This window comes from Tamandua tetradactyla, chromosome 4 (genome assembly GCF_023851605.1).
Source record: "Tamandua tetradactyla isolate mTamTet1 chromosome 4, mTamTet1.pri, whole genome shotgun sequence".
In the NCBI taxonomy this organism is placed as follows: domain Eukaryota; kingdom Metazoa; phylum Chordata; class Mammalia; order Pilosa; family Myrmecophagidae; genus Tamandua; species Tamandua tetradactyla.
Window position 1 is genome coordinate 188,254,390 of NC_135330.1, and position 11,603 is coordinate 188,265,992.

The window sequence follows — 11,603 nt, forward strand, 5'->3', positions numbered from 1 at the left end:
ATCTCAGAAACTGCTTTCTTTGCTCATCCATAAGAAGCAACTCCTCATCCATTAAACTTTCATCATGACATTGCAGCAATTCAGCCACATCTTCAGGCTCCACTTCTAGTTCTGTCTGCCATTTCCACCACATCTGCAGTTACTTTCTCCACTGATGTCTCAAACCCCTCAAAGTCATCCAAGAAGGTTGGAATCAACTTCTTCAAAACTCCTGTTAATGTTATTCATGAATCACAAATGCCTTTAATGGCATCTTGAATGATGAATCTTTTCCATAAGATTTACAATGTAGTTTACCCAGATCCATCAGAGGAAACACTGTGCAAGGCCGCTAGAGCCTTATGAAATGTATTTCTTAAATAATGAGACTTGAAAGTTGAAATGACTCCTTGATCTGTGGGTTGTAAAATACATGTTGTGTTATGTGTGAAAACAACATTAATCTCAATGAACATCTCTATCAGAGCTCTTGGTTGACCAGGAGCATTATCCATGAGCAGGAAAGGAATCTTTTTTCTTGGTAAGTAGGTCTTAACAGAGAACTTAAAATATTTAATAAACCATGTTATAAACAGATGTGCTCTCAGCCAGGCTCTGTTGTCCCATTTATAGAGCAAAGAGTAGATTTAGCATAATTCTTAAGGGCCTTATGATTTTCAAAATGGCAAATGAGAATTGTCTTCAACTTAAAGTACCAGCTTCCTTGGCCCCTACCGAGAGAGTCAGCTTGTCCTTTGAAGCTTCAAATACGAGCATTGACTGCTCCCTGCTAGCTATAAAAGTCCTTGATGGCATCTTCTTCTATTATTAGGCTATGTCTTCTACATTGAAAATCTGTGTTTTGTGTAGCCACCTTCATCAATTATCTTAGCTAGGTCTTCTGGATCACTTGCTGCAGTTTCTACCTAAGCACTTGCTGCTTCATCTTGTAGTTTTAGGTTATGAAGATGGCTTCTTTCCTTAAAACACATGAACCAAGATCTGCTAGCTTTAAATTTTTCTTCTGCAGCTCCCTCACCTTTCTCATCCTTCGTACAATTGAAGAGAGTTCGGGTCTTGCTCTGGATTAAGCTTTGGCTTTAGGGAATGGTGTAAGTGGTTTGCTCTCCTATCCAGAAGACTAAAAATAAATTTGTTTCACTTTCTTATCATTCATGTATTTACCTGAGTGACACTTAACTTCCTTCAATTCCTTTTCCTTTGTATACACAATGTGACTAGCTGTTGGGCATAAGAAGCCTAACTTTTAGCCTATCTTGGCTTTCAACATGCCTTCTTTTCACTAAGCTTAATTATTTTTAGCATTTGATTTAAAGTGTGAGACATGGGACTCTTCCTTTCACTTGAACACTTAGGGGCCATTGTAGAGTTATTAATTGGCCTAAGTTCAAAATTGTTGTGAACTTAGGGAATAAGGAAGCCTGAGGAGAGGGAGAGAGATGGGGGATAGCAAGTCGGTGGAGCATGCAGAATGCGCGCATTTATTAAATTTGCCTTCTTAAGTGAGCATGGCTCATGACACTCACAAGCCATTACAGTAGGAACATCAAAGATCACTGATCATGGATCACCATAACAGATGCAATAATAACGAAAAAATTTGAAATATCACAAGAATTACCAACATGTGATGCAGAGACACAATGAGCTGTTGAAAAAATGATGCTAATAGACTTGCTTCATGCAGGGTTGCCACATACCTTCAATTTGTAAAAAAAATGCAGTGTCTTTGAAGCACAATAAATCTTTGTATGGCCCATCCAAAATGAATGAAAATTTTTCCAAATAACAGCTTGTTTATTACCTAAGCCATTTTTATTGATTTCTAACATTTATTTGTCAAGAGACTGTGGTTTGTATCATATTATTTGTTGAGTCTTAATGTAAGAACAACTAGGATGTCAGTTTTTGTAAATATAACATGTTCATGAAATAAATGTTTATTCTCCTGGTGTTGGATGAGTATTCTATTTTTCCATTAGATCATGATTATTTGTCATGCAGACATTCTTATACATCAGTTTTTCCACCTTCCCAAACTATTTTTATTTGGCCTTTTTTCTCAAAATATGGTTCCTTCTCATACAATTTAATGTTGGCGATTATTTTCTCTCAGTGTTAAATACATTAGCTCATTGTCCTCTGGATTTCATTCATTATTTCTTCTGGAACTTTGATTAGGTATATCTTTTCACTTCATCATCCATGTCTGTAAACATCTCATAGTTTCAACTTCTTTGTGTTGCATTCTGGACAATTTCTTCAAAACAATCTTTCATTTTATTAGAGCAGTTTCAGACATAACAACTTCCCCTACACAAAGTTTTCCCTGTTATGAGCATTTCTGCATTAATTAGTGTGGTACACTTGTTACAATTCATGAAAAAAATAATATTATAACTATGCTGTTAACTTCAGTGTGCTGTTTACATTGTGTTGTACAGTTTTATAGGTTTGTGTGTATGTGTAAGTGTGCGTGGTAACTAATTACAACCTAAATTTTCCTTTATTCCCTTTTCAAATATACAATTGAGTGGTGTTAATTACATTAAAAAGTTGTGCCTCCATCTCCATTATCCATTGTCAAAATTTTTCCAACATGCCAAACAAAACTCCATACCAATTAAAACTTAACTCCTCATTTCTTTCCCCCAACTGGCACTTGGTAACCTGTATTATTGTTTCTAACTTTATGAATATGCTTATTCTGCTCTTTAAAATGAGTGAAATCACATAGTATTTGTCTTTTTGCATATGGCTTATTTCAGTCAGCATGATGTCCTCAAGTTTGCAGCATGCATCAGAACTTCATTCCTTTTTACAGCTGAATACTATTCCATTGTATGTATATACCACATTTCAAAACTATCTTTTACTTCACTATTTCTTTCTCCAACCATGTCTAATCAATATTTGAATTTCTGCTTTCTATCGTGGTATTATATTTTTCTACAAAGTGTATTTGTTTCAAGTTTCTAATCCCTCTTGTATATCTTCAAACACACTTTGTATTTGTATCTCCTAATTTCTATTTTGGCAGTCTATGTTAGTCTGATTCAATTATATATTGTTTCTTTTGACTTGCACTCATAGTTGTTTTTCTACTTATTTATTATGTGATTTTTTTATTTGACAACATATGATTCTTGAGAAGAATCTATGAAATTTCTTGAAGCCTGGGTTTCATAGAACTCTTGTGGGTTTTCTTTCATTTATCTGGGTGCATCACCAACTTGGGATAATCTAAAACTAAGTATTCTTTTGGATTTTTGGGAGGTCACAGAAATAGTGCATATTCTATCCCAAAGCAAAGACAAGCTCCTTCTTGATTGTGAATTCAAATGGAGACCACTTATAGTTCTAAAAGACATGCTTTTTCTTATATACTTGTTTTTGTTTACATTCTGTTCTCTCTGACTCTTCTTCTAATTTAGGGAATCATTTTCTAAATGATACTTTTTTCTGACCGATCAGTCTTAGACTGAGATTAGTTGAAGTGTCTTTAGGCTGGTACATTATCTTTTTCTGTAATAGTTTTAATACTATATTTCCATCATCTGAAAGTTACCTAAGGGCAGGGACTTTTCCATCTTTGTATGATCAGGCCTGAGCAGGGTCCTTGACACTACTATACACGAATTAAATCTTTGCTGAATAAGTGAATAGGTGCACTTTAAAATTACTAAAAAATACATAATACACCTCTTTTGCTGGATGACTTGATCTTAGGATCACATTTTAAACCTAATTGCAAAGAATAATTAAACCTATTTATCAATTCCTGTCACTAGGAACAGCTAAAAACAAATTACTGCCCAAACCAAAATAGTTGATACTGGCAGAGATTTTTTTAACTTTATCCAAATGGGTAATACTAAACAGCATAGTCGACAAACTCACTCATCTGGTTATGTGGGGATGATGGAATGTGCAGCTTAATAATCCCAGTGGATTTGTCTGCAAGCAGTACCCTCCAAAAGCCAAACTTCATCATTTCTAGTAGAAAAAACAATTAGTGACTCCTGCCCTCCCTGACCTTGACTTTAGTTCTGTATCTCTAACACATTTTTGGATTTCAAAGTAGTGGCTCATTGGTGTATTGGAGCAGTTTTAAAATAGTTCTTAGGGAGAAATACAGACTCTGCCTGTTGGTGTTTTAGCTGCACAAACCTGCAAAACCCAGTAAACCTATAAGCCAAACTCCTTGATTAACATCAATTTGTCACGATTAACATCAATTTGTCATCTACTCCTGGCATCTGAAATGTTGGCTCTTCTTTTCAGCAATGGCACAAAATACTTGCACTCCAGTCACTTTTTGGTTTTTCATCCTTTGCCAAAAGTCTAAGAAAATGGACATACAAAAAGTAAAGTATTAAGCATATAAGTATTCATTAGTTTAAGTTCCAAAATCTCTATATATCGTATTCAAGCATCAGAAAGTTACATACCTGAATTTTATTACTTTGAATTTTCACAGAAAAAAAATCTTTATAGAGCTGTTGTTCAACAACATATATTTGCTTTTTCTTGAAGATCAACATAAGGAATGAACATATGAGGAAAATTGTGTTGTTTTTGAAGCCACTATTTATTCTGAACCCACACAATAAATAGCTTTGTTTTTATTCAAGGGATATTTACAGAATACTTACTGTGCCAAAAAAAGAAATATTTCTGTTTTTAAGAACTAGTAAGTTATTATTTATTATACAACTTGAACTATGTAGCTCATTAAATGTTCCTCTTTACTTTCGCTTCCAGGCAGCTTAGAACAAATATGTGGGCTCAATTGCAGTAACCTAGTGTTTCTGGTGTAATTCTCTACTTGATTTCTTTAATTTCTCCCCAGCCCCCACTCTCTTCCTTAGCCCCTGTTATTTTACCCTTATTCTGATTATTTTATTTGGTTTTATATATTTATGTGAAAGAGCCTAAACATAGGTAGGAGCATATGGTGCTTCAACCATCATACCTGAATGCTTTATCAACCAGAAGTCAAAGACAATCAAGATCTTTTATAAATCTTAAAGATCATGGCAAAACACACCAAGTATTTTGGGATTAAACAATACATTTGTTTAATGTTTAATGTATTTAATGTTTTATGTATTTGTTTAATGTAAGGTAGAATGGAGTGTAGAGTACCTGGGCTATGCAAAGCTGAACTCCTGAACGATGAAATGCTTTCAAAAGGGCTTAGTGGCTACCATTCCTTGATTATGTAGCATTATGGGGTTATGATGAAGTAGTTCTGCTGAAAAATAACATGTGGTTGACTGTAGTGTAACAAAGATTTTCTGCCTATGCCACCATCTTTGGTCTAGCAAGATTGAAAACAACAACCAAAAAACAACTCAGAGATTAGGAAGCTCTTTTGACAGTTGACATGATGGCAGGTTGAGTTACTTAAGTTTCTATAGCATGTGAAGGTAAAATAAGACCATGTTGCTGTTAATGGAAAGGCTTTTAATAATTGTCCACTATATACCATCTGTTAACAAAGGAGGTATGATGATGATATGATATTTTGAAACAAAATTTTTAATGATTTAGAAGTAATAGCAAAATGGTTACTTGATTGCAGCACAGTGATATAAAGGGCTGGATATTTTAGAAGATAGGTAAAAATGCACTCTCTTACAGTCATATATACTATCAAGTGCTTATGGACCAATCACACAATTATCTCGTTTAGTCATCACAATGTTGTGAAGTGTTTATGACCAGAATTATTACCTAATGTACTAAGGCTTGGGCAAGTCAATTCCAGTTCTAAAGTCTATGACACAGCAGTTAAAATAAGTAAGCTAGATTTACTTGTATTATCACGCATACATTACTAAAGCATGATAATTAATAAAAGCAAGTTGCAATGAATACAAACATACTTTGGGAATAGTAATTATATTTTGGAGGGTAGACAGGAAATGAAAATGAGATTTGTTATATCTATAAGCATCATATGTTTTAAAAATTAATATGTATTATATACAGCAAAATGCTAATATTTTCAAAATCTGAATTGTAGTATATAGGTGTCTTGTAATATTTTCCTTGATGTTTGAAAAATTTCATAATTCACTTTTTAATTAAAAGTCTTTTATGTCTTTGTAATTTTATGACTTATTCATAGACACATGGCACTAAGGGGTTGTTGTGGTTTGAATGCATCCCTCCCAAAAGATATGTCCACTGAAACACTCAGTATGTGACTATATTTAGAATAAAGGGCCTTTGAAGATATAATTAAGATTAAGATTTTGAGATGACGACATCCTAGATTAGGGCAGACCCTAAAATCCAATGATGAATGTCCTTAGAAGAGAAGCAAAAGGAGATGATCAGAGACATGGGCCATGCGAAGATGGAGGCAGAGACTGGAGTTATGTTGCCACAAACCAAGCAATGCCTGGAGCTACTGGAAGCTGGAAGAAGCAAGAAAGAATTGTCTCCTAAAGCCTTCAGAAGGAGCATAGCCCAGCAACACCTCGATTTTGGAACTCTGGTCTTCAGAACAGTAAGATTAAATTTCTGTAACTTTAAGCCACCAAATTTGTGGTGATTTGTCATGGCAGTCCAAGGAGACACATAAGTAACTCTGAGACACCAACTATACCTCCAATCTCTTTTCCATCTTGCTTTTAATTATAGAGAGATTCCAGAAAGCCAAAGGAGCAAATGTGCAGGCTTTTCCAACATTTGTTACGTTATGGGTCACATATCAGTTCTTGGAGCAGTTTTTAAGTAGACAAGAGATAATATGTCCAACAGCAATAATAGGATGGGTTCTTGAAGGATGGTGAAGAAAAGAATGCTCTTCTTTTCCCTTTAAAAGTTTCATAAATTTTTCAGATTTATCATTCATCTTCTTTTGCCATTTGTGGGACTAATACTGAAATCAAACTTGGGTCACCAGGTGAATCCTATATTTGCCTGGATTCTGTCAGGAGGAAGATTAAATATACAGGAGGTTTGACATCCACTCATCATCCTATTCAACACTAAACAGCTTGAAGGGGGAATGTACTTCAGCTCTGGCCATCGTGATTATAGATCCTGAAAACATGGAAATTAGCTGGAGATAAGACAAGAAAATCTGTAAATTGGTTGACTTTGTTGACCTCTTACTTGGCAGAGAGGGTGCTTGAGTTGGAAGCCTTTAGCTCAGCACTCTAACCCCTCCACACCTCGCAGCTGAGTACTTCAGGATGGGGGCCATGTGTGTCCTTGGACGCTGCCTGGGCAGGGCTGAACCTCCGCTGGCACTGGCAAAGAGGCTTGTCTTATGCCTTCTCACTTTCTTGGCAGGAAGACCAGAGAAAACATCAGCTTTGGAACAAGCAGTGTGCTGGCTGAGTGAAGCTTACTGCTGTGTGAACAGCAAATCATTTTTCCATCTGTTTGTGAAGCTTGCATGTGCGTTACAGGTTGGTGGGTGTAACCAATCCACCCTTGCTTTTGGTCTTGGTTCCACATGTAATTGATGTTTCTAAGGATGCCTCAGGTCTTTCATCAAACCACTGGTATTCTTTCCAAGTGAGCCAATGTTTTTACTTTTTTCTTATAATCTTTCTCTTTCTTCCTTTCTTTCTTTCTTTCTTTCTTTCTTTCTTTCTTTCTTTCTTTCTTTCTTTCTTTCTTTCTTTCTTTCTTTCTTTCTTCCTTCCTTCCTTCCTTCCTTCCTTCCTTCCTTCCTTCCTTCCTTCCTTCCTTCCTTCCTTCCTTCCTTCCTTCCTTCCTTCCTTCCTTCCTTCCTTCCTTCCTTCCTTCCTTCCTTCCTTTTCTTTCTTTCCCTCCCTCCCTCCATCTTTCCTTTATTTTTCTTCTATTTCCTGTTATCTTCTCTCTTCCTCTTTTGGTGTCAGTTAGTGATGGGTCTTAAGTTGGGTGGGAGAAGGATACTGGAGGGAATGGATTTGAAAGGTTCCCAAAGCATCATAGATTGAAATTCTTTTTAAAAATATTAATAAATTTCAGTGTTAACTATGAAGTCTAGAATAAAGCAATTCAGTTTTAACGTGAGGATGTTTTCAGGAGAACAGCTCTGTGGTTGGTCCTCCAGGGGATTAGAACATTCATGTCATTTTATGAGTAGGGTTCTGTAGAAGTACTTTCTCCTGATACTTGGACTGTACTACAAAAAATGTAGAGTTCTAGTTTTCAAAACACCTACAGTATTAATGAGGAGATAAGAGGATGTCTTAGTGGGAAAATGATAAAACAAAACAATGTATGTGTGCAAAGTAGTGGAAAGGAGGAAATAGCTTAGGTAAGGGTCTATTTGTATCAGAAAATTTTCCGAAAACTGAATCTTGAGACTACATAGAATATTCTTCGCTACAGAGGAGAATGAAGAGCATGCCATGCCCAAGGAATAGCACAAGCAAAGGAATATGATATTCTGAGGAAAATGAAAATAAGGACTGTGGCTTGGCCAAAGTTGTCTTCATGCTGGGCAATGGCAGGAAATACACTTTGATGAGTAGATTTTTAAATGATGGTGAAACCTTGCCACGTCTTTGTCCTCTACTCTAGGTCGACTAATAGTGTCTTTCTTTCACCAAACATGGCTAGGTGTATGGGATCAGGTTTGTAAAAACCATAGCTCTCTTTATTGTAGACAAGCACTCTGTCTTGATCGGGATTCGACATTATTTCTTTTTGATTCTTGTGGAATCTTCCATGGACATAAATATTTTCTACTCTCAAGTTCCTCTTCCACTCTCAGTTTACACTTGCAAATGATCCTTCATTAACCTGCTTCTCTACTTCCGGAAAGCAACACCTCTTAATCCCTTCTTTTCCCTGCCTCTGAAGAAGAAGTACCGATTATCCTTGTCAAACCTTAACCCTATTTGGGATATTGACACAAAGTCTTCCTATATTTTTCCCCAGAGAATGTCCTTTTAATAACTACCTACCCCAACTCCCACGCCATTCTTTCATTCACTTCTATCTTTCAAATTATTTGTTCTATAAGTTTGTCATGGTTATCTAAATTATAAAACAAATACACAAAACTGACTTCCTTTGAAAAGTCAAAGAAAATACAGACACAAAAGAAAGTTATTTTTTGTGCAACTGTTTTCCTAAATATTGTCCAAACTCACATATAAGAAGCACAGCCAAAATTTTCAAATGAATTGGTCCTTATTGACTCAAAATTATTTACTTTTTAAAAATATTTAACTTCTGCTTTATCACACAATTGAAATAATTCTTGCAAATGTTATCAATGATCTTTTTGTTATATCCAGTGAATATTTTCAGTTCTTATACTCTGCTCTCACCACAATATTTCACATGGTTAATCATCTTCTTGACATATTCCTAGTTCTCTTTTCCTCCCTCTCTCTCTTTTTCTCTTTCTGACTCTGAGCATCTGTTACTTGTATTCATCTTGAAGTCTTCCCTTTTTTTCTCTCATTTTCCAATTAGGTGCACTCACTACAGCTTTCTATCGGTGTCCTTCTCTGTACACAAATTTATTCATGTCACTTTAATTAGGACCTCTGTGCGTGGCCTCAACTCTTCATCTCCAGTTTCCTTTTATTTAACTTTAACTTTGTCTATCCCTCCCCCCACATTACCTCCTATTTAATAAAGCAGATCCCAAATGATCCCCTTTATTTTCCAGAAATGTTGATGCTTCTTCCTAACTGCTCTATTTCTGGAAGTAAGGGATGGAAACATTTGTAATTTTCTATTATTCCCTAAATTCCATTAGTCATCAATTGGAAAATTATTATATTATATTATAATATATAATATTATATATTCTTCCTGCCTGTACTTTGCACCTCTCTTAGAATAGAATAGAATATATATAATTATTATGATAAGTTCCTAACTGATCTTCCTCCTCTAATATTTCTTCTTTAATATACCCGGTACACTAATATTATATTCCTTTACCTAAACACATTTATGTAAAAACAGCTGTCAATGGCTTCCTAATGTATCTTGATAAAAGTTTTGACACTACTGCTCTACAAATATGCTCCCCATCCAACTCTGTCTACCTTATCTGGAAATGAGGAGAATATTAATTACCTTCTGGGGTATTTGAATAAAATAGCATGGTCCAGAGATCTAACACATGTCGTGTGCTCAGCAAATAATCACTCTTAGGAATAATATTACTTTACTTGCAGATGAAAAACTGTTACTTACTTAACCAAGACCATTTATTAGATGGCACTAGAGTCAGATTTTGAGCCAGCAAGAGTCAAGGTTAATTGGCTCAGCTCTTTCATTGTTCTATTATTCCACATAGGCTTGTGAAGTAAGGAAGACTCTGTTCCAGTGAGACTCATGGCTGGATTGAGTCCAACAAGGAATGACCATAACATGGACCACAAGTCTCATGGTATAGCAGCCAATCTTTGCTTTAGTCTCACATAAAAAGCCCCTTTGATCTATAATCTCTGTCTTATTCTGATAACCCCACATTTCCTGCTACTTTCCTAGAACATTGGAAATACTAGGCCTTGGTTCAATGGCTTTTTCAGTCTTGCTAATATAAACATTCTTTTGCTTCTATTCTAACTTCACATCCAGAAAAACCTCCTTCTTGCCTTTGTGGATCTTTCTGAATTCCTCCTACTAGGCAGCTGTCACTCTGCTGCTGGAATTACTCTAGCCTCAGTGTCTATTTTGTCCCAGTCTTCTGCTGTTATTTTGAATACTTTTCTATTTTGCTCTGATGCTACTCTTCTTTCTTTTTCCTTTCAAATTGTTTCGTGGAAGCAGTTTTCTTCAGCAAGCAGTCTTACTTGCTGTGAGGAAGCTTATCTCTCCAACTGCAGGCAACTAAATGGTCAAGAGGCTTAAAAGAACTGTGAAGGACAACTATGATTTATACTACTTATATTCTTTCCCCTGATGTTGTCTTATTTAGGAGGTAAGTCCATGGGGTAAAGGCAGCTTTTTCTCTAACTTCAGAGTAGCCCCAAGTATGCTCTCAGCATTTAGTTATTAATGCATGGTAACCATAAAAACAGTATCAGCACCAACAGACAGATGCCACCATCTGCCACTGCTTCAGAGCTAGAAGGGGTACATTTTCAAGGCCAGCTGTTTTGAAGGTATTCTATTTTGTGTGTGTGTGTGTGTGTGTGTGTGTGTGTGTGTGTGTGTACCATGCCATTTGCTTTCAATTTGAGGGCACAGGGGCCTGAGAACATTTTCAGAATTTGTTCCCGTACTAACATGCTATTAATTTCCATATTATCATCTTATGGCCCTAATATTCTAATCTCTGTGTCAGTATTTTATTCTGTTTGAATATTTTTAGCTTTTCCCAGATCCTTTTTTACCCAGTGGGGATTAGACTGGAAAAAGCGTTCCAGATACAGTCACAGCAGGCTGGGTAAGACCTCCGCAGGCCTGCGGGCGGGCAAGGAGGGGCCTCTGGAGACAGCCTGATTCTAAATCAATACCAGCTGCCCACTGGATGCCTCGCCGCAGAGCAAAGATGGTTTTTCTTTTGATACCTTCATTAAAGGTCAAGTCAGCTTTACTTTTCCTCTGTTTTATCTGCTGTTCAATAGATGGCCCCACTGGGATTCAGGCCCTTCCCTGAAGCAACTTCTAACTAA